At 34.5% G+C, this 25,311-nt stretch overlaps 1 long non-coding RNA gene across 1 annotated transcript; it reads right to left on the minus strand.

Moving 5' to 3' along the window:
* Positions 1-607: 607 nt before the first annotated feature.
* On the minus strand, positions 608-25,181 carry LOC129256177 (uncharacterized). The gene is made up of 5 exons (XR_010293135.1): positions 24,813-25,181; positions 24,232-24,491; positions 15,249-15,375; positions 12,892-13,094; positions 608-12,169 (listed from the first exon to the last, which is right to left on the minus strand). It is a non-coding gene; the product is annotated as an uncharacterized LOC129256177 (long non-coding RNA).
* Between the last annotated feature and the right edge of the window lie 130 nt (positions 25,182-25,311).

Genomic DNA, 25,311 nt, shown 5'->3' on the forward strand with positions numbered 1-25,311 from the left:
GTCATGGAAAGTTCATTGACCTTTGACCTTATTCAAATTCAACTCACATTTGAACTTGACCTGCACCTTCAAAAGATGGACCTCTTGTATGAATTTGGCAATCCTACCTGAAGATATAGAAAGTTATTGTGTGTACAGCACAGCACAGTGCCAGTCATGGAAAGTTCATTGACCTTTGACCTTATTCAAATTTGACTCATATTCGAACTTGACCTGTGCCTTTAGAAGATGGACCTCTGGTATGAATTTGGTGATCCCACCTCAAAGCTATAGAAAGTTATTGGGTGTACAACACAATTGTTGACGACGATGTCGACGACGCCGGAAATAGTGATACCTATGTCTCGCTCTGCTACGCAGGCGAGACAAAAACCCTCAAAACAAGTTGAATTCATACAAAGATAAAAATCAAAGAATGAAATCAATGAAAGTTTGAAGACATATTAAGAAAGTTATGAGCATTTTAATATACTGAGATCAAATGCTATGTAGATCCTCCTATTTGAAATGTGACCAAGATCTGTAATGCTATACACATACTGTACAACTTCCTAATTACTTTAGTACAAATTTCACCTAAACTTTTTATCTTTTTTTTTTTAGTCTATCATAAAATCAATTCAGCTTTTTTATGAAGAGACAGGTAATAGAGGTTTCACAAAAATATCATGGATGAATTGTTTTTCATATCCTCAGAATAAGCTTGGTCTCATCCCATAATGTCTAATCCTAGTTCAGCTATAACCAGTTTTTCTACTTATCATTTGATTCAATTGTTATTTGGCCCATTTATTTGTCTAATTTCTAGTATTAAGGCTTATATCCATTTCCATTTCATTTGATATCCACTTGATCTAACATCTTAGTGTATATGATTAGATGATCTGTTATGAATCAAAGTTTTATATGACAAGGTACAAAAAATTAGCAAAGAGGAAATTAGACTTTCTATGCATTAGACTAAATAAGAAATAGACTATTGGAAGTGGGTAAAGACCAAATGAGGTGTACACCAGACAGCAATTAGACCAAAATGTTAGTAGACCAAATAGGTATAGCCCATGTGGTATTTGACTCTACCTGAGAAAGTAAGAAGTAGACCAACTGCTTATAGACCAAGTCAACCATGGACCATCATTAGGGTTGCAAAATTCCAGGGAATTCTCGTGGTAGAAACTTTCCATGGGAATAAACAGGAATTTATTGGGAATTTTCTGGAATTTTCTGGAATTTTCAAGAAATGTTGGGAATTTTTAAACTGTAGCAATTTTCTGATATTTATATACAGGAATTGAAAGGATTACCCTGGCAGATGATGCTTGATTGTGCTTTGTTAGCAAGTTTCAAGCCAAATATTATGCAAAGACAGTCAGACAAGGCAGAATTTCATTGAATTTCATGTAAAAGTTGATTCACTGTATTAGTGGCTGAATGGTACGTGCGATGGCAGTACATGTACACCGCAAATGCTTTACACAAGGGATATACATTGTTCATGGACTGATGCCTATTGGATATTCTGATCTATTTGCAGATGATGAGAATCATTATTAATGATAATTATAACATTATTGTTATCAGCACTTATTATCAGTTTATTATCATTATTTTATTTCTCATTTATTTCTGCATAGCAGAAATGAGAACTTGGTGCTGTTTGTGGCGTTAATTTGATGAGTATGAATACAGATTGCTAAGTTTAAGGTCAAAGTTCAAGGTCAAAGGTCACTTGAGGTCAACAAACTTAGTGCATTTTTTTTCTCCCTTTGTGAAAAATTATTCATCTTGATTGTTTTCAAAGTCAGCCATTATATTGTTATTTCTCCCCCCCCCATTTTTTTTTTTTTGGGGGGGGGGTGGAGGGGGGCATCTCAGAAACAAATTAGTAATTCAACATTTTTTTGTTCCTGGACCTGATTTTTCCCATTTAAAGACTCAAGCCAGTGCCATAGCTGCTGGTGGGATTAGTCTGCTGTGCAAACCTTGTCTGCAGGCACAGACCCTGATTGAAACTTTGATCAACAAGTTGGTCTCCACTCAAAGACTAGCACATAAAATCTTGCTGTTTCCTGAGTGATAGGGCCTTCAGTACACAAGGCATGAGTAGGCTGCACATTCAGACCCTTAACTCAAGCAAAAGCTTTGAGCAGCAGACTAGTGCAAACTCAAGGAAAGTGGTCTGAATACCGCCCCTGGTTTCAACACGATTACCCTGATCGTACGCTCGAGCATTCAAGAAATTTCTTCTTTCCATGCAGGTACCCATTTACTACACCTGTGTGGAGAGTGACAAATTTAGATAAACACCTTGCCAAAGGAATCATTCACTAAGCCACAACACCACAGAGTTATATTGACAGGAATATGCTACTCGTAATAATATAAGTAAATAAGGTTTGAGAAGAAATATTATAAAGAAGAAATAATAGGGAGCTTTTATCAATCTACAATGTCTGTCTGTACCTCGATGAGAGAGAGAGTGAGATGGAAAAGAAAAACTTCTCATCTGGAGAATGTCAATCCTTGGGGCAGTGGTGTTGGTAATCATTCTAGACTAATTGCTGCAAGACAATAAAAAGCTTGTTTATCGAGGTTCTATCTTCTATCGCAGACAGGAAGTGTTGGTTGTTTAAAGCAGTCTTCAACAGAAAAGAGAGACACAGAGTAAGCCCCAAGTTTTCCTTCAGGAAATTGGATGAATTACAAACCTGGATGTCTTGTATAAAATATAGGCCAGAGCCCTTGCTCTCTCTCTCTAAAATATTTTGGAAAACGGTTACTTCATTCCTTTCTGACTTTCATGGTGATAAAAGAGAACATATAATAATCTCTATTTTGCCTTGAGAGAGAATTCTATCAAAAGGACAAATGAGGAAGATATTTTAGGTGATGTTCATAGGTTTACAATGCAAATGAATTACCTATTATCCTTTCATAGAATGATCTTTGAGTTCTATTTCCTGTAATATAATTTCATGATTATGAAGTTATCAAATTGATCCAGAAAAGTGTGGTTGTTTTTTTAGAATTGAGTAATGATGATTTTTTTTACAAAATACATTTAACCTCACAGTTCTAAAAAAACATATATATCTTCATGGAAATTTCATTTTTAAGGATGTTAGTAGGATAAAACTTAAGAGTGAGAACAATTTGGACGCTCCCTAAGCGATAAAAGGCAGAAAACAGCAGTTCTGACGCTCATTGATATAGCAAAAAATAAATTCTGTTTCCATTACAAGTTCTTATACCACAATTCACTGATTAATGCATATACAAACTTAAAGCTCTTCACTGAAACCATATCTTCATACTTAAAAATACATTTAAAATACAAATAAATACCTATTAAACACATTATGATTAAAAACTAATTACTACCAACATCCTTTTTGAATAGCTTAAATCCAGGGTTCAATTGTTTACTATCTTTTTTAGATTTCGATAGAGGGAAAATAGGCTTTAAGGACGTTCCACAGTTATGTTTATGCGCATCATGATCTGCGCATTATTTACACTCTGCGCGCTGACGTCACAATGGATGAACAGGTGATTAATCAGCTGTAGGTGTGAGCTAATTGTTCACCTTATCTGCACTAACTTTAGATCCGATGTGTTATTTTATGAAGCTAATAAACTGGAATTATTGCATGGACCATTTTTTTTAAATTCCTCTACAATTTTTAAAATACTTTACCCTGTAGTGCTGCAAAGTATGACAAATATGACCCCGAGTTTGAATAAAATGTAGAGTGGTTTGGAAATATTTTTTGTCATAATACAAAGCTTTTCAGCGCGTTCTAGGGGGTTTAGGTAAGCACATTTGCTTTAATAAAAGTGCTGATAGTTTGAAAACGAGCACATGAACCCATATTTTTTAATGTTTGCACCTCTAAGTTATACCTTCCTCTACAACTTTGTAAAGTTTGGTGAAAATGACATGGGTTTTGAATAAAGTGCAGCAATTCTTGTACTTCTACCAAATTTCACATTCTTTGAAGTTGAGTTTTTGTTGTCTTTCATGCAATCTCTGAGAATTGAGAATGCTGTTAAACTTAAAAGAGCAAATACCAATATAAATATATTATCCATCATAAAGATACAATTATTAATTATTATAATGCGAAATTTGATGAAATTTTCATGGATTTTGACTGAGTAATATAGAGCTTTAAACTCTTTGTTGTAATCTCGTGAGGTCTAAAAATGCCAAAGTCTTTTGAATGCGCAATTCTAAGAACATCCATCTGGGTGAACTTTGAAGCTATACAGTGCGTTCCACAAAAAACGAAACCGAAATTTATTGATTATTTATTATAACTTTTAAAATCACAAATACAATAGACAAATGACCTACCATTTTACAGCTTAGAATCTCCTCTTTCATCCGAAATTCCCTAGATTATTTTTCATTCACGCATAAGTGAGCAAAAACAATTTGAAGAGGGGATACCAAAAAGTCACTTGGCGGGCTGTATCTGGGTTTCAAATAGAAACCCACATTTTTAAAAAGTTCAATATCTGCTCTTTAATTTGATACATCAATTACAAAATATGGTCAAGAAATAACAAAGTTCTGGATATTTGAAATAAGGCTTGAATTTCAATAATTTCATAAAATGAAGAGGTTTTACAGGCTAGCATCCAGACTCACTCGACACTCCGTTTTGTCGACGATCAGTCATGCATTCAGTCTTTTGTTAACCGTGCGATAGCTTCTGTGGGAAACCGGTGAAAACACGTTTATTTAATGAAATTATGGAAATACAAGCATTGTTTCGAGGGAACAGAACTTTTGTATTTCTTGACCATTTTCTGTGATTAAGGTATCAAGTAAAAGAGCAGATATTGAATTTTTTAGGCATGTGATTTTCTTTTTGAAATTCAGATACCCCCCGCCAAATGAGTTTTTGGTATCCTTTCTTCAAATTGTTTTTACTCACTCATGCATGAATGAGGAATAATCAAAGTAATTTCAGATGAAAGAGGAGATTCTAAGCTTTACATTGGTAGGTCATTTGTCTATTGTATTTACGATTAAGTTATGATAAATCATCACTAAATCTCGGTTTCGTTTTTTCTGGGACGCACTGTATAGCAAAAAATCAAGCACATAGACCCATGTTGATTTCTGCATATTTGGAATATTCAGGTGCTAAAGTATCCATGTGCAAATTATGATGAAAATGACATGGATTTTCAATGTTTAGAGCAAGACCACGGAACCATTCGCATTTTAGACGGTGTTATCAAACTTTTGCTTGCTCATGTTTTTGTCGTATTTTGGGCTGTTTCAAGCCAACTCGCAATATTTCGGACACTGAGAATTTAAAAACGAGCACATGGACCCTATATTTTCAATATTTTAACGTCTTCAGAATAAATTCCTCTACAAATCTAGAGAGTGAGATGAAAATGACATGGATTTTGAGTGTTTGGGAGCAGAACTACAGAACCATTCGTATTTTAGACATTTTGGACGGTATTCTCAGTATGGACGGTATTCTCGGCGCATTTTGTGCTAGTTCAAGCCAACTCGCAACAATTTGGACACTGATAGTTTAAAAACGAGCACATGGACCCCATACTTTTAATATTCTAACGCCTTCAGAAAATATTCCTCTACAAATATGGAGAGTATGATGAAAATGACATGGATTTTGAATGTTTGGGAGCGAAATATGGAATCATTTGCATTTTTAAGGGTATTAAGAGAATTTTGCATGTTTTCGGCGCATTTTAGGCGATTTTCAAGCCAACTCGCAACACTTTGGACAATGATAGTTTAAAAAACGAGCACATGGACCCCATATTTTTAATATTTTTATGGCTTTCAAATATATTTCTCTACAGATTTAGAGAGTATGATGAAAATGACATGGATTTTGAATGTTTGGGAGAAAAACTACGGAACCATTCACATTTTAGACGGTATTATTAGACTTTTGCACGTTTTCGGCGCATTTTAGGCGATTTTCATGCCAACTCGCAACACTTTGGACACTCATAGTTAAAAAACGAGCACATGGACCCTATATTTTTAACTTCCCTACATCTTCCATATACATTCCTCTACAGTTTAGCCGAATTTGATGAAAATGACATGGATTTTGAAAAAAGTGCAGCTTACAAAATAATTTTAATTTTTGGAGTAGATTCATGTCTTTGATTTGTTTTTTTGCGAGTTTTTGCACCATTCTTGCCAAATGAGTGTGCTGCTGACTCCAAATAGATATAGTTTTACCAATTAAAAGACTTTCTCTTACTTTGGTATACACTTTGTTGTATATCTTGAAAATTTGATGAAGTTTGATGCGGTATCCACTGAGTAAAGATGATTTAAACTCATTTGGTGAATTCGTGAGGTCTAAGAGAGGCATAATTCTCATTCAAATACAGCGACTTTGAAGTCCCGTAGTAAATAAATAAGCACATGAACCTTTATTATTATTTTTTTTTTTTCATGATGCCTAGATACCAAAGTAACTCTCTACAAAATTTGGTGAAAATGACATGGACTTCATTTTAACTGTGGAACGTCCTTAATAGAAATGTTCTCTAGGAGAAAAGATGAATTGTATAATTGCAATAATGTATTATTTTTCTTATAAGAAAAAGACCCTAAAATATTTCAATGATAAAATAACAGTAAAATTATGGTGGTTTTTCTTCTAAAATAAAGCAAATTTTAAGATACATACACAAGAGAGCTTTATTATTACATGAATTTCAATAGAGTGAAATAACATAAAAAAATATATACCATGACATGTAATCTCCCCTAGGGACAGACACCCACATCACACACACACAATTAAACATACTACACATCTGTTCTCTCCTACCAACCCTCACTCTCTCTCACACACACATACATAATAAACCCTTTTTCTTCATGACTTCGCATTCAATCCAATCAAAGCACTCAGGAGCATCACGTAGATGCACTGTCTAAATTATGTGATAGGTCTGATGCGCACAGCGGAAATAAGATGCACCTATAAATAAAAACGCCCTACGCCGCCACATGTCTGCTCCGCTTCCTCATTTTATTTCATCGTTGAGGAAAGCCTTGCCGCATCGCTGCCTCCGGCTTTTGGCAGAGATGCACGAACACATTATGCACGCCTCAATGATAGAGTGCATTTACAGCTGCCCCTCACAATATAACTGCACACATGATATTATGTAATCAAAATAACATGCATATATGTAAATTGTAATCAAAATAACATTCCTAAGATCTATAAATTACTTTTCCAACCACCTGAAACACATTAAAATGAAAAGTTTTTTTTAAAAATATATTTACATACTAGTGGTAGTACATGAAAACTAGTAGCTAAAGTAGTACACATGTAGTAATAAAATTAAAAAGACAGAAGTAGTAGTAGAAAAAGTAATTGTAGTAGTAGTAGTAGTAGCAGCAGCAGTAGTAGTCGTAGTAGTAGTCGTAGTAGTAGTAGTAGCAGTAGTAGCAGTTGCAGTAGTAGTAGCAGCAGTAGTAGTAGTCAGAGTAGTAGTCGTAGTAGTAGTAGTAGTAGTAGTCGTAGCAGTAGTAAAACTACTAGTAGTGGTGGTGGTGGTGATGGTGGTAGTAGTAGTGGTAGTAGTAGTAGAAGTGGTAGTAGTAGTAGTAGTAGTAGTATAGTGGTAGTAGTGGTAGTAGGGGTAGTGGTGGTGGTAGTAGTGGTAGTGGTGGTGGTGGTAGTAGTGGTAGTGGTGGTGGTGGTGGCAGCAGCGGCAGCAGCAGCAGTAGCATGGTGCTAAATCAGGACCCCGTCTTAAAAATAGTTGCAATTGATCCCATTAATCACAACTATGTAAAGCCAGCAACATTAACATACATTTTTGCATATTTGTTTAAAATATGTTCTAACTATGATGTATATTCATACATCCATCATTTTCTTTAAAATTTGGTGGGCTTCTCTTTGTTACAAAGTACATTGTGCAATATTCCTATAGAAAAAATTATGACATTGATGGATTTCCATATAGTTCATGTTGGTCGGATTAATCGTTACACTTTGTATAAAGACGGCCCCCGTGAAATCTAAACTTCCATTATGATAATCAAAGGCAAGTCTATCCCCAATGACAAGTTAATTCAAACAAATAGAAAAAAATCAGAAAGGCATGGCACTGAAAATTGTATTAAAATCGGTTAGAAGATCTTCACTAATCTCAATAAATTATTAAAATGTTTTCATTTTTCATCAGGGCCCGTCTCACAAAAAGTTACTATTGATCCAATCAATCTCTATGGAAATCCATCAGTGCCATAATTTTTTTATACAGGAAAGTTGCACAATGTCCTTTCTATAAAACAAAGAGAAGCACACTAAATTTTTAAGAAAACAATGCATGCATGAATATACATCATAAATAGAAAATATTTTGAACAAACATGCATAATAGATGTTGACATTGCTGGCTTGCCATAGTAGTGATTGATCGGATCAATCGTGACTCTTTGTAAGACATGGCCCAGGAATGAAATTGAGTATTACATTGTTTTGGAATAATGGAATACATTTCATGTCACATAATAAAATACAAAGGAATAGTGAGAGTGTGGTGCTGTTGGTTTGCTTTAAGATGAGTTTGTGAAAATACGCAAACTTTAATTATAAAAATTCATAACTTTCTTACATGTACTTTCAGTGCAATTTTGATGTCATTTTTGTAAAAATAATTACTTACATTTTAGACAGGATTTAAACCAAACTTATGAAGTATTTGTACATGCATCATGCATGTATTTGGTCAAATCAAGATTTGATGACCCCAACTTTTGATGACCTATATTTTGTTAACACATAGGCAAATGGAAAGAAACATCAGGAAAACAGCTGCAAAAATGTCCTTGATAAACACTGCAGTTGGTTCATGTGGAATTACAATCAGACAAGGGGGGGGGGGTCTTCATGAAAAAAACCCCCCAAAAACAAGGGAAATATATTTGATCTACATAGATAGCCAATCAGAAGAGAGAAAAGTAGCTCACACTGTATGTCCAGGAATGTAATAAAGGCATTCTGAGAACACTTGTTAGGGTTAGAAAACTGCTAAGACCTAACCTTGACAATCAAATAAACTCAAGGTTACCTCCTCTAGATTAATTATAGGATTTCCAAGAGCAAACAGGAAATCGCAATTATTGATTCTGAGTAGAATAAAAGTATTGTAAATATTTAGTGTAAAAGAAACAAAACTTTGCCACATCTGCCACATTCCTAGCCTGCCCCCTCCCCCCACTCAATCTTTACTCCATGTCATCTTTTACACAGAGAACATTGTGAACTTGAATTTAGTCCCATTATTGTGCTTATCCACAGGAGTTATTCCAATGCGGCTTTGAAGAGCTTAAAGCTTCTCAAGTTTTGGTGATCTGCTTTTTAATATTTTCATTAAAATCAAAGTCAGGAAAAATAATTAATTGTTGTACATTTAAATTGTAGTGTGTGACTGACTGAATCATATTATGACCTATACAATGATTAAGCTTTACAGAACAGGTCATTAACCTTACTAGTGCCAATCATAACCTCAAATGATTTAGAGAACAATAGTAACTGACAAAAATATCTACAAATGAATGGTCAGATCATGCATGCTTGCAGATATAATAGCAATGAGAACTTGGCTTCAAATGAGTATCCACAAAAACATTGTGACAAATAAAACTTCTCAATACACATGAGAGAGAAAGGTGATTGGCTCTTTAGTGCTGAAAGAATGACTGACACCATTAAAAGACATCACTTTGGTACAAGTCCATTCTTAAGGCCTCCTTTTCAACTGACCATTAAAAAATACTGCATAAAATTGACATGATTTGGGACAAAGCTCTTTCATATCATATTTTATGATAAACTACTATTTAATCATCATTTTCTTAAGTGTACACCCTTGTTACTCACTGGGTATCGAATTTACCAGGTACTTATTATTCTATCTTTTAATTTCTTTAATTCAGTTCTGCTACGAAATGTTGTAACCTGCAACTGGACAAAGGAAATATTCCCTAATATCAAGTTGTTCAATTTGTAAAATGTATGTCGGTGAAAGTAAAATCCTATGCAAAATGTAAAAGTTTTCATTTTAAAGTTTAAATCACACATTCATTGACAGCTCTGTAATATATCCTTTTATATATTTTATCCATATAATATTTCATTCTGTATCCTATCTGATGGCTAACCTAGTTTCTGAGAGAAAGACTTTACCAAGTGACAGGTATTGATTTGATTTCATCTAATTTGACCCTAATCTTCTCAAATCAAGAACTATCTATCTTTGAAAGCTGTTTAAGCATGATGCAAACTGGTTTGTAATTCCACACAATGAAACACAAAAAGCTTTAATTCCACTAATCATTTATAATTTGTACTGTTCAGTCTGCTCTAGAAGGAATTAAAGTAGACAAGCATTACAAAACTATAAACAAATCCAACAAGTGGTTAAGATGAATTCATGAATTAAGGAGAGAAGACACATGGTTGATTGGTTCATAAGACACAGCAAAAGCTCAGAACATGACCACTTGTAATTAATGTTTTTATTTTTTGTCCCTTATTAAAAAATAATTGTACTCTAATCATTACACTCATAGCTTTCTCATTAAGATGAAAATTTGTATCTACATGAAACAATAAAAATTATTTTACACTAAAGATAAATCACTTCCTTCACATTCCATCTGCTACAATAACAGTAAAAAGTTAAAATAATTGATTTACTCTACCTTCAAAATCAAGGAAAATGAGAATAATGTGGCTGAGTTTTCATAATTAGCAGCCTTGATTTATCTCTTGAAACTCTTCTTGTCACTTTTTATATATCTGCTAGGGCATCTCAAAATATGCTTTCTCCAAAACCTTTTCTAATACTATTTCTATCCCCACCCTTCCTCTCTCTCTCTCTTTCTGTCTCTTTCCCTCTGCCACATCCGCAGTGGTGATGAGTTTGCTGGTTAACAAAGCATGATGATTAATGAGCGCTGACAAGTATCTTCCGGAATCTCCCTAGCAACGACGGATGTAAGGCTATCAACCGTCTCCTGTGATTCGCATGCATCACTAATTAATGTCAGTCTCTTGTTGCCAGGATTTTTTTTAGGCTTTAAAATAAAAGCGTAATAGCGCAATCTTTACAGTGCAAACGGCTTTTTTCAAAATTCCCTTTCATTCCATCTCCTTTTTATTCAGGGGTTTCCCCTTTTGGAGCATTCAAGCACAACTGTACAGGAAATCAAACTTCAATTGACAATTACATCATCTGTCCACTAATTTTCAACAAATTTTGACACCACCATCTTAAAGTTATTTGAGAGATACTTAGTTGATCAAACCTAAAAGGTTGAGTTTGAACTCCGATTTCAGTGTAAATATTATATGAATCCTTCAATAGAGATACCAAGATATCCCATTTTTATACACTGAAGACTAAAATCAATTCATAATTTTGCAAAGTATATACGGCATGCAAATCCTGAATAATTTGCACATTTATTATCAGAAATCAACTCAATCTCATTCTCAATTGAGATGCATTGTTCTGTTACATCATTTATATTAGGTTATCCAAAATTACATTCTATTTAAAATGTTCAATTCAAATCAAACCTGATATTAATTTTGAAAACATTTCAAATAATTACTGTAAGTTATTTCATTAGAATTAATGTGATATATCATACAAATTAAGAACAAGGTGGATATCTTCAAATCATCAGTGTTTATTGGATAGTGGAAAAATTACCAGTGGTGGAATAGCATTCTTTGTTATAAAATGGTATACCAAATAAGAGGTGATTTTCAGGAGCCTATATTCAAGATTAACTCATCTTTTAATTAGATATCTAATGGCGTCATTTGGATAGAAATTCATATTGGATAGAGATCCCATTTTAAAAAGGAATGTCATAATGTAAATGTAAGTCTGCAAGTTAAGACTATGAAACCTCACCTGTCTATTGTCCTTGACTGTACCATACCACATCCGATCACATGACCTACATGTTGCACATGAGCGCTCAAGCAAAGTGATGAAGCTGATTAATGTATTGCTGGGGTGTCACTGGGTCTCTTCCTGGCTGTTTTATTGTCAAGGTGATGAGGATTGCATCACAGGATAAAGTAGAACAAGTTCAACTATTTTTCACCTGTTTGGAGGTTAAATGAAGTCACATTACATAGATATAACAAGTGGAACGCCTCTGGCAGTCTCGCCTGCATTACGCGATTTAATATAGCAGCAGTGCTAACTTTGAAAACTACTATAAAATAATAATTCACAAAAACACCATTCATATAATGACATAATACCACATTCATTGACCATAAATGACATTTGAACGGTGACTTAAGACTTGTCAACTACACAAAAAAAATTTGTGATCCTATGAGATAGAAAACAATTCAATTTACTTTGTTATAAGTTATTTACTTTAATAATATCACCTATTTACTGTATCGCAGGTATTTGAGTCCATCATTACAAGTATTCCCAGTTCCCTTAATGGCTAATGCTATAGAAAGATGTTTGTCAAACTCATATACATATTAAAAAAACATAAAATAGTAATGAAAATATAAAATAAAATTTTGCAAAATCATTTCCTACAAACTATTTTAAACTCATCAAGCATGTAAACATGTTCAAAGATTTCTCTGAATTGAAAAGCACACAAACTTTTCGTTTACCTTCAGAACAAAACAAAATTTCAGATAACTTCTGAGCTATATACTGCTAAACGCAAACGTCCAATGATATAACTTTTCATAATAAAGTAGAAATACATGTACAGTATGAACATCGATATTTTATCATTTACAAAAAAAACCCACTTTTATCATATTACCATCATTTAATGATTAAACTTACATCTTAAACCAGTAATGGCATAATACGTGACAGGAAAGGTCAGTTGATGATATACTGTCCTCAAGGCCAAGGTAACAGAGACACACTCCACATGGTTTCATCGGCCTCCACTGAGATGTCCTCCAGTCCCAACTATCCATATCTGTGTGAGGTATATTTTCCTATTCATCATCCTCCCTATCAGCTGAGCTCCACTGTCCTTCCTTGATAAAAGGCAAATGAGAGAACAAAGAACAGATCAACACTTTACTTTATAAATGACAGCTAGCAATTGGCCATGTCTTCTTCGTTAATCCTGTTTGATCATCGGCCTGTAAAATTTGATGAATGAACTAAGGAACGTGATGACAGGCAGGAGCTAAGTTAGAATATTCCTTCAATCAAAGGGATTGGTACTATAATGGCTTCTTTAATAATCAGCTTTGTGGGGGTTTTCTATAACCATCATCCATGCATGGATACTAAACATAAAGAAAGTTGGTAATTTTCCCCCATTGCCATACACGGTCATAAAAGTAAAAGAATACAATCAAGTATGCACATTTTGATAATTTTTTTCTTCTCAAACAAGTAATTTTTTAGTTAAATTACAAATAAAAATATTTAAAATTAAGAACCTCCATGCATCTCATCCATATTGATTTATAGTTAAGGTATTCTTTATTTAGAATTGTAACATCAGCTGAGTTGTGCCATAACTTTTGTATTTTGTAACCAGAATCAATGAAGTGAATGAAGTATGCTTAAATCACATCTTACAGAGGATGAACAATTATTCATTTTGCTCTCCTTTTGTGAGTTGAGACAAAGAGTTACTGAAAAGTTTCTGATGAATCTGATAACTACTTCTAACTGGAAAATAGCTCTTGGGTAATTAATCCTAATAGAGGGTTATCCTAAGAGAGGATATCAACTTAGTATATCTGTTCTATTACGTGTAGATCACTACAGTTGCCTGGTCAAAATGCTATTCATGAAGTGGGAAAGTCAGTTTTTTTTATCAACTACTTTGCCATCTGAAATAGAAACGGATACATACATTGTATGGTGAAGTTCAGTCATTAGATTAAAAGATTAGACATATATAAATGAAGATACAGAAATGTAAGCGTGCTGCATGCTAGTAAGAAGCATGTGACTAGCTGGTAGCCTGCTTAATACAGCTGATGGTCCGCTCAATAAGCTATTTTAAGATAGCGAACAGTATGGCAAGTTCCCCCAAGTCTGCGCAGTCCCCCTTGTCTGCGCACTCGCATATCTGCGCGATTCTAGTAAAAGAAGATACGCAACGAACACAGACTTTACACATGCAATGCATAGACAGGTATTCATAAAAAAATCCGACTCAAAACAGTGGAAAAATAATGAATTTAGGGCATTTCATGTGACGGCCACAAAATGCAGCCTTTCTCATCAAAATCCCCGAATCGTGTGCAAAGTGAATGAGTGCGCAGACATGATGGGGTACCATTTTTTTTTCAATCTGAAAATGACTGCCCGAGGTTTTTTCAAGAAAATCCTATATTTTCTTTCATTTTTCAATGAGAAATTTGGTACTCTTACTCATAAAAATATAAGGAACATTATTAACTGAAAGATTTTGTGAAATAAGAAGAAATTCATGTGAAATCTTAACTCAAATTGTTAGGTGCGCAGACTTGGGACCCACCATCATACATGCTCACTTAAAGATTGCTCAATTTTTTCTCTACATGCCTATAACAAGCTTATTAAGCTAGTCACTAGCTAGCGGCTAGCTAGTGACTAGCTAGTGACTAGCATGTGACTAGCTTGAAATTTGTGTGAGGGATAATCTGAGTAAGATGGCAGAAGAATAAAAAGTAAAAAAGAAATGAACATCGGATAGTTGAACTGAGTGAAATACCAGATGATTTCTCTTATGAACCTTCCCATATCGTTGAAAAACAAGCACTTTGTTTTCCCCAACAAAGCACCAGAAAATAGGCTAACGGTGAATATGGGCCAGTGAAGGAAAGCCCTTTATTGTTGCGGTCTGGAGTCTATGGCTATGAAAATTCAATGTTACAATGGTAATAATTTTGATAAGTTTTATCTCAAACTTCTGGCAGTCGTTTCACTCGTCACTAAATTTCACAGGGGCAGCAGAATATGTCTGAAGGGGGCGCGGCGCAGCACAAAAGGGGTACATCACTTTTTACAATTGAAGGGGAGGAAGCAATTTTCTTGTTTTCCTTAAAGTGGATCACCCCCCCCCCCCCACCTATCCAACATTCCTCCGCCTCTGCTTCGTCTCATCATTTCAAGCATTTTTTAAAACAAGTCTTACAAACAGAATTCAAACATAACATTATACCCAACCATAAAATCACACTCACCGCGCATTCACCGGTAGCTTTGTTGGAAATTTTCGCTTATTAATGATACGTCCAATCAGTAGAAATCAAGCATGTTTTCATGCAACCTTTTCTCAACAATGCGTAGATCACATTTTATGCATGAGGTCTAATATGAAAGATGAAAAATGAATATTAAAGTTATAAACTTTATTTCCAAATACATAGCAGTAAAAGCCAGAAAAACTCACTCCAATTTGTAATATGCTCGTGCAAATCGAAAATAGCTAACACCACTTTCATCAATGGTTCTAACTCAGTCATGCGTGGATTATGAACGTTGAGATGCCCATCTCAACGTTCATAATGCATGCATGAAAGAGGGGAAGTGTATCTTTTTATTGATGTACATCTCATGAAGCAAATTTATAATTATGATGGCAAAAAATAACACTTGAATTCCGGTTTCCGTTTTTCTGGGACACACTGCATATGTATATTCATTCATTCATTCTTTAATTAATGTGACAACACAGGAACACCAAAAATATTTTTGAAAGAAAGAAGGAAAGAGGAGTGATAAGGGAGTGCATAACACTTTGGTGTTGATTTTTAGCTGACTACATTTTGACATCAAATGTTCAACCAGACAAAATGTGCAAAAGAAGAGATTATTTTAAATGCAAATAGTGTACTCAAATGATCAGATGGAGATCTCAGTGCAATAAATATACAGATGATGGCAAAGTGGTGCTTTAAAAAGCACAGCTCTCTCTTACACCGCCTCAAGCCCGGACATGACAACTTTCATCCGGCGCTCCTCATTATGCGCAGATTACCAATTCATCCGGTTTCGAGGAAAAAGCGATGGAAGGCAATCAGAACAGACTATCCAAAGGGATCCGTCAAGCGCTAGGTACTTGTGGGTCTGAAGTGCATGACTGCCTTTCTATAAATTCAATAATTTTTTATTGGGGATTTTATTTCTTTTCCTATGGCTACCAGAGCAGCTGATCAGACTTATCACTGACATTTAATGTGGAAACAGGCATGAAACATGAATCACAAAGTAATGAAATCAAATTGATTTTTTTTTTTAAGTTTGACATACAAAAATATACAATCAAAATAATTTACATCAATCTACTAGAACACAACACACTTTAATGACCCTGTCAGAAAGCAGGAATTACAAAAGAGGTAATCATCTATAGAGGTCTTGATTAATTAAGAGGAAATAAAAATGTGAAACAATTTATCATGAATTTTCAAAATTATCTAAAAATCAATTCACACATATTTTTTTACATTCTGGAGAACAAAAAACTAAAATAAAAATAACCCCTGATATTTCTATGTTCATATCTACTGAAGCTAGCAGTAAAACTGGGTTCCTATAGCATTCACAACTGAGACAATCAACAATAATACAAAATATTCATTAGTTAATCTACATTATTACAGACAATTAAATCCACAATGTGAGGAATATATAATTAATGTGATTTTTATATTCCATACTATGTATGTCTTTGACAAAAAAGTTGTCAGGTTGAAAGATAAAGGTTTTGAAGGAAAATTAAATAACCTTATGTATCACTTTGGCATTATTAAACCACAATATATCCCAAACCATAATGATCTTAAATACTATATTACATGTATATAGCTTCTGTTACAATTGTTCACATCTTATGAAATACTGATCCATAATAAATGAAAACCTATTATGCTGAAATCTCAACTAAGTTATAGAATTTTTCAAAGAGGAAGGGTAAAATAAAAAATGAATCAGTTGTTTCTGATTTGCATGGACACAACTTTATGCATCTTCATTCATGAATCAAGATCGTGAACTATTAAAGCCTAATGAAAGAAAATGAGAAATGAGAGTTCAATCCTAATGGAAATATGAGCTTGGAAATAATAATACGTTATTATTCCACTTTTGTCCTCTAATTTCTCTCTGTGTTTCAATTACATTATCACACTTCAATCTTGTTATCTCTTATTGCATCCATAGTCATTTGCATTCATGTACCAGAATCTTCACAAAGAGATGCTTAACCAGTCATCTATATTTGAGAAGAGCGGAGAAACAAGAGAACACTAATTGGCCTGGCTTGTGATGGTTTACCATAGGGCCCCTCTCGGTAGCAACGATCTCATTATTTCTGGACAAATCATTTCCGGAGAGCTTAGAGGCACCGGGTAATTCTTTCCCCAATCCTTATCCAATTTATGCATGGCTTCAAACAGTCTACGATATTGCTAAATGTATTCTCTTTCATCAAGCTTGGAGAGGATATTAGAATCAATACAAACTACAACTATGAATAAAATGAAATTGTGATTTATAGTCATATATATATTAAAGAAGCATCATTGTACTGGAAAGGGTTTTATTGCTAAATCATTTATAATTTGACACTGCATTATGCAATACTTTCAATATATCAAACAAAATACAAAAGATTGATTTACATTTTTCAGATCTATACAAACACAGATATATATTTATCTTATATAAACTGTCATTAAAAGATACAATCAATATCAGTCTCTCTCTATCTCTCCCTCTCTATCTCTTCATTCAGACATATATAATAGAAATATTGGTCACATGTTTTTTTGTTTTTTTTTCAGCGAGTTAATCCAAAACAACTGATGATTCATTTTGATCAAATTTCTAATAGGAATCTGCAGTGGAAGGTTAGTTCGAATTTCCAAATCTACTTTCTAGGCCTATTATGACACCACAGGCAGTGTATCTAGTAATTACTTGTCTACTAGAGTAAGCACATGTATCAAAATCCTTGCCTTCTCATTTTCTTTGAAAAAAAGTTTATTAGATGGCATCTCAGTTTTTACATGCTACATGTATGGGGGAAAATGATGCACTGAAAATGCAGTGCTGCACACTAAATGCAATGCTGCACTCAGAGTCAATAGTGATTAGTCAATTATATTTTGTCTAATTCCTTTAGGGGAGGTTATCTAGACAAACTCTATTTTGTTTTTTTTATAATTTCCCTATTTCCTCTTGTTTAAAATGTTAACTGATTGTATACATATATATTTTATGTGGAAGACTTTTTGTAATACATGTACATGAATATGATTTATATTTGCTCAATTATGTATTTTTATGAATTTCTATATTGTCATTTTTTAATTGGAAATAAATAAATTGAACTGAACTGACTCAAAAATGCAAATCTGAAAGGTTTAGAGGAATTAAAGCATGAACATGTGACTTACATACACACTCACTATAGGCTACATGGCATAAACATCTTTAACTAGAAAAGGGTACACTCATTGTGAGGGTGTTCAAGACCAACTGAAAATGACAATGAAACAAGTAAAATTATTATCTAGAAATCCATTCCACATCATAACAGGAATGAAAAGAATAAAAAATCTATTAAGCTTCCGGTACTGAAATGGACAGTTCCAAGGTAACCGAGTGACATTCAGAAACAAATTTTTGCATTCAAACAAATATACCATAAATATTTGAATAGCTATTTGCAAAGAAATGGTACCTGACAGTAGTTGCTAAAACCCACTTTTCAAAATAATAACATTTGTTATTTTGATCCCCTGAATTAATTATATGAATATTCATAAACGTGGTTACGGAGTGACGCAAAATGGACATGCATATTTGAGGAAAAACATCAGAAATATCGACACACAGGCAACGTAAATTGAACTTATATTCTAAAATTTTTGTTTGATATGATGTAAAATGATGACCTTCAGATTATCCAAAAGAAAATTTTACAAAACAATCAATAGTTTTCTGTTAAATTGAAATTAAGTAAAAACGATATATGTAGTCCCATGTATAGAATTTATTGTATGGTTTGGATTCTCCTATTAGAAGTTGCGTAAGAAAAAAATGTTGTGGCTAATTATGTTCCCCTTTTGTATTTATGAAATTTCATGAGTTTTGATAGAAAAATTTGATCCAGATTTGAAATAGAGCCAATATAAATTTTTGGAAAATGTCCACTTTTGCTTGGAATTGCCCAAATGTTGCAGAGAATGAACTTCAAATTAATCAATTTTCAGAAAACCTCATATACACAAAATTGTTAAAGGGGAAATTCACCCTAAAGAAAAGTTTGTTGTAAAAATAGCAGACAAATTAATAAAACATATTGGTGAAGATTTGAGGAAAATCCATTAAAGATTAAGAATTTCTGATTTTTTATTTGTGACGTCATATACAAGCAGCTGACCCCAATGTTATATAATATAAAATGCATAAATTTCAATTTTTTAATAGTTCGTGATGATTTTTTTTTCTTTATAGGAATGGGTGTGAAATGATTTGTCTATTGATATTAGAATGAATGTAAAATAAAAAAACCCTTTTCAGTTTTCTGAGAAAATTACATTTTATTGACTTTTTATCATACCATATGTAGGAAAGCTGCTCGCATATGATGAAACAAATCATATAATCAAAATTCTAATAACTCTTGTAATTCTTTCATGGATTTTCCTCAAACCTTCGGCAATATCTTTTATTATCTTTTAAGTTTTTTTTTTGGTCAGGGCGAACTTCCCCTTTAACATATACTTTAAACTGACATAAAATGACTGCACACCTGAAACACACATACACTTTGACGTCTCAAGCAAGGAACCTATGTATTTATGCATGCAATACATCACATAAAAAAGATAGCATCAATAAAGAATGTTTTTTCGGAATCCTGATGAATATGATATTTTATGCCAATGTTAATTTATTTTACTTAATCATGACGATAAATTTGAATATATGATGGAAAAAAGATTCCTTTTATGCATTTGACGGTCATCATTTGCAACAAGGGGAAATAAACTGATAACATTTTTCCCATTAATGAGAAAAGAAACTGTGCTCATATAACATGAACAATGCCCTCTCTTGACTAAAACATTATAGTTTCCTCAGGCTCACTACCTGGCAGTCTACTTTTGGATAAAACAATAAAAATGCAGTACATACAGTACTGTTTATCATGATTTTCTATACAGTCATGTATAAAGTGAATACTAATTGACACATGAATGTTTTTCTGATATTTCTAACTACTAAACATTTTTTCCAAGGTTAAAGCTAATAAGAACACACATATGACACAAGATCTTTTTTACATTTAGAATCTGTAATTTATGGAATAGTCTTCCTGAGCTTGTAGTAGAGTCTAATGATGTATTACAAATTTATAAGAGGATTGATTTTTGGTTTAAGGATTTTTTGGCAGAATTTGAATTTGATTACAAGGTCCCTCCCCCGGACCGCGCCAATTCTTCAGACGTCCGATCACCAGGAGCTGGACATAGAGGAACAGAAGATCCTGTGCCCAGGACTGAACCTTCTGGAACCTAAAAGTACTTTAGGACTCCCACGTGCCACTTGGAGTAACACCGGCAACACAAGATGAGTGGGAACAGAGATATAAAAGACAAAAAAGCCGGTTTGTGATGATCATAACAGTCTCTCATGATCTCATCAAAATTTATGATAGTTTGCCATGATACCACCCACAGGACTAGACAGGAATAACCGTCATTTCTGAGGATTTATTCAACAATTTCTGACATTTATTTTTACTGTCATCCCCATTTGGAGATCTACAGAGACTGAAGATTTTGGTCTACCCCAGGAGTACCCCATTCCATGCAGTTAATAAGGTAAGGTCCCTGAAGTCCATGCATTCCCCCTTGTTTGTGCTCATGCGCAATTCTAGTGAAAGAAGATACGTGGCAACCACGAAAGTATCCAATACGGTACATAGAACGATATTCATTAAAAAATCTGACTAAAAATAGAGGAAAAATGGTGGAAAAATAATTAATTTCAGGCATTTAATGTGACGGCCTCAAAATACAGCCTGTCTCATCAAAATCCACAAATCGTTTGTAAAGTGAATGGGTGCGCCGACATGGAGATGGGTAGACAGGAATAACCATCGTTTCTGGGGATTTAGTTCACAATTTCTGACATTTTACTATGTATTGGTGTGAGAAGCCAACGCAGTTAGGCGGAAACACCAAATATGATGGGGTGACCATAATTTGCGCACATTTTAAGAATTATCATGAAGTTGATTTTCAATCAAAAATTTCTCAGAAATTTCTCAAAAATTAATCAAAATCATAAACACCAGACCGGCAAGATCCCAAAGTCAAATTCGCTTGACGGAATTATAAATTAGGTCAAGGGTGTCGCTGGTATCACGTTTCAAATTTCCATGGCGATCGACTACTGCGCTCTCAGCTGAAAATTTGTCATAAAAAAGTGTGACCTTAATTTGCGCACGATCGTTTTGCAAAGCTTTAGTCGATATCAAGCAGACAAAGGTAAGATAATTATATCAGATGGAGGTTAAAAACTTAAAATGCCATAAATTTGGTTGGTATCACATTTTACTTACTTATTTAGAGACCTCTGCTTGCAAACTAGTGATTTATCATTTCTTGATGCTTGTCGAGAAGATCTATTTTCTCGGAGCGGATGCGAAAGGTAACAAAATTTGTTGATGTTTTGCCAATATTTTCACAAATTGAGACCTTAAATATACCTTCAAGAAAATTACCATACAACGTAATTTTGGGTCACTTTTTCTGTTGATGATATCAGTTTTTCAAGATATTAATTAGATATAGAGATATTCGACCACGCGCAAAACTAGGTAATACGCGAACACACCACCATACAGAGACTGAAGCTGTTGGTCTAGGCGATGGGGCACCATTTTTTGTTCAATCTGAAGACCGACTGAAATTGACTGGCCAAGGTGCAAAGTTTTTTCCAAGAAAATCATATTACTATTAGTCAAGGTACCGTCTACTTAGACTTTGATAGATCCAACCACTAGCGTAGGGGGGGGGGGGGGGGGGCAGGGGGGGGCGGGGGGCACTCTGCCCCCCCTGACGAGCCACAACCCATACAAAATACATATCACTGCCCCCCTGACGAGCTTGAAGACCTTTATTGCCCCCCCCCCTGACGAGCTTGAAGACCTTTTTTTTTTCTTTTTTTTTTTTTGCTTGTCAATTTTTTCGGCGACCGATTTTGCCCCCCCTGTGAAAAATCCTAGGTACGCCACTGGATCCAACGCCTATTAAACAGCATTATCATTGATTAAGTCACCACTCCATTCACTGCCATTTATTTCATCAGCAGCGGTGACTTCTTTCCACTCCCATTGACTTTGTACACAACGAGCGTACACACACCGACACACACGGGAAAAGAGGTGACAAATTTCACGATTTTTATTATGATTAGGGCTTAGTTAGTCAACCGCGTAGCCAGGATTTCATTTTGGAGGGGGCGGTAAATGCACGCGAAGCGTGCCAACACTTACAGAGCGCGCTCCCTAGGGGGTGGGTGCAGGGAGGGGGAGCGCGAAGCTTTCGGTGTTTCATAAATTGAATTAAAAAGGAGCCGCCTCCCTTGTCTCTAGTACCTACATCAGCTCCAATTTATTTGACTATATTGTGATTTTGAACCTTGTTTTCAAAAGTGATTGTAAAACGAACAAAAAAGGGATAAAATGGAGGAAATTAAAATAATATTAACCCCGCGGAAGCTAAAGCATTTTTTTCAATTTTTTAAAAAAGAAAATGGTCCCGAGAAAAGGTTATTTTCTAAGTTATATTGAATACTTCCCTTGGAAAGATCAGATTTGATTACAAAAAATTTAGCGACAGTGCATATCTTGACTCGCAAAACAGAGGAGAAGAAGGATATATGCCGGGAGGAAGATATTCCTCCCCGCTAAGAGCAATGAAACTCTGAAATTTCAAACGGGCGGACGTTTCATCAAATGCAGATATCTCTAATTCAGTTAATTTTCTAATATTATTGAACTTCATTACAAGGAAAATAGTGCGCAAAAAGTTGAAACTTCTGTGATTATTGAAATTATATAAAACACGATGATGTATAATTTATTTCACTTAATATCCTGATGCGCTTCACTTTGAATGATAAAGAAACTTAAGTGTCATTCAAAATTTCAAACTGAGGGCGCAAAACAGGACAGGAGATGAATGTGCAGGGAAATGACATGAAGTTGAATAGAATTTGATAAAAAAATATTGCACTTTTTTTTATTTAATACGACACAAATTTTATACCTTCCTCTTTTTAAATTAGGAACCTGTTTGCCCCCAAATTATGGTTGTTTAGTAATGAGCTGAAAAGCGGGAGAAGTTGCCTATATGGAGGTGACGGCAGAAATTGAGATAAAGATTTTACCCGCCCGGAGCCGACCCGACCAGAAGTTGCGCGATCAATTAAAAAAAAGAAGATAAATTCATATACTTCGGCCTAACCTTACTCTAATCATGGACCTATTGAATTTTAACGGGAAAGAAACACATATAGCTGAAGTGGAAAAACAGGGTTAGAGAAAGGGTGAGGGAAACAAAGGAGAACTGCAATATTGTCATTTAACCGCGCACAGCGCGGAAGCAAAATTCTTATATATAAATTTAGAGCAAGAGTCACGGAGTTTCTTTTTTTAGAAAAAAAAATAAAGAATAAAAAGAAAAACCCACAAAGCTACCTTTCTTCCCTTTCCTCTCTTCGCTTTTCCTTTTCTCCTCTCTTTTTCCCCTTCTTTTTTTTCTTTTTTGGGACTTTTTTTTTTGGGGGGGCGACTGCCCCCACCGCCCCCCCTGGCTACGCGCCTGGGCTTAGTAACTTTATTTTTTCATTTTTATGAGATTTTTGGCACACAAGTTCTACTCATAAGAATATAGGAACTTTATCAACTGACATTTTTTGTGAAATAGAAAGAAATTCAAGTTAAATCTTAAGTTAAATAGTTAGGTGTGCAGACATGTCATGGGGCCCCCAGTTAATAATATCTGGCAAGACTTCCATGGCCCTCCACTGAAATTGAATATAAAAAAATATGGAGGTTTATCAAGAATTATCTAACATAGACTACCTAACCTATCATATGTATATCTAAGAGATTTGAAGAAGGAAAAGTTGGATACATACCAAAATATGGCTTCATTCCGTCAAAATTTTGAGTGTGTGTAATTCCCAATGGCATCAGTTTATTTAGTCAGAAAAATAAATACCCAACACTCTTGGAGAGTAGACTAGTCGTAATATCGGTTGATAACCGTTTAATATGAAACCCATGTCTTTCATTCAAGTTCAACAAGTCCTGCTTGCTCAGTGAGTAAGGCGACAGACTCGACTCCATCCATGACCATGCCTCGTTCTGCAGCGAGAGGTTCGAATCCAAGTTCCAACTGGAAGAAGAAAACAAAAAGAGAACAAAAGAAGGGGGTTTGGGAGAAGTATTTTTTTAAATTAGTGGAGGGGACATATGGAAGTCTTTCCTAATATCTAGCCTGCCATTGATGACATACATAAGGCATTACCATTAAAACACGCGTGCGATTTTTACATACACTTGTCCATAATATATCATCATGTAATTGCACAAGAGCTAAATACCTAATTCAAGTGCACTCACAAGCACGAGAAATGGTGGTGACAAATATCACGATAAAATTGTCTAATTAATTAGACAAGACAAACGAACGAACTAAACACCTAGGGTATCTTACCGTAATCAATAAGAACTAAGATCATAGTGTGGTTTCGCCTTGCCCTTGACTAGACCTCTAGTCTAGACTAGTCAGTTCCCAGTTAGCTAGCTAGTAGCACTATACTAGCAGACGTTATGTACCGGTAATGAATTTTAACCGTTAGCAGGCAGGCCGCGCTCGCGCTCGCTCATGATCAGCTCAGCTATAGCTAGCTAGCTAGCTATAGCTAGGCCGCCAGGATCGATCGGGCTTAACTAGCCTAATTGATTGATCGATTGATGGATGGATGGATCTGGATGGATGGATGGATGGATTTGATTGAAGTGATTGATTGATTGACAGTGGGGTCCTCGACATATAGAATTACGATAATAAAATGGTAAAATTATACTAATTACATATTTAAAAAAACGAAGAAAAAATCAGGATTTAATATTAGCAATAAATAAATGAGATATAGAGATAATTTATATTAAACGAAGAAGTAGAAGAATAAGAAAATAAAGAAGGAGCAGAA

Source organism: Lytechinus pictus, chromosome 3, assembly GCF_037042905.1.
Source record: "Lytechinus pictus isolate F3 Inbred chromosome 3, Lp3.0, whole genome shotgun sequence".
Lineage (NCBI taxonomy): Eukaryota > Metazoa > Echinodermata > Echinoidea > Temnopleuroida > Toxopneustidae > Lytechinus > Lytechinus pictus.